A 254-nucleotide genomic window follows, 5' to 3' on the forward strand; every position below is an offset into this window, starting at 1 on the left:
ATGGCGCGTTCTTAAACAGAAAACACTGCTAAGAGCGGTGTTTCCTAAACACTGCTATTAGGAAAAATATCACGTCAATACATTTGTTACCTAGAGGAGAGTTTAAAAATATTCAAAACTCATCACAATCTATTAAAGAAGAAGATAGTGTTCAAACGAAGAATCCTGAGACTAGGAGACAGACTATCCATTTTTTTCCAAGCGGCGAATATGAAAATATTAAGTCTATAACGGATTTGTTGGATGAGCTTTTT

The sequence above is a fragment of the Cephus cinctus genome, unplaced genomic scaffold, assembly GCF_000341935.2.
Source record: "Cephus cinctus unplaced genomic scaffold, Ccin1 Ccin1_scaffold0212, whole genome shotgun sequence".
Taxonomy (NCBI): domain Eukaryota; kingdom Metazoa; phylum Arthropoda; class Insecta; order Hymenoptera; family Cephidae; genus Cephus; species Cephus cinctus.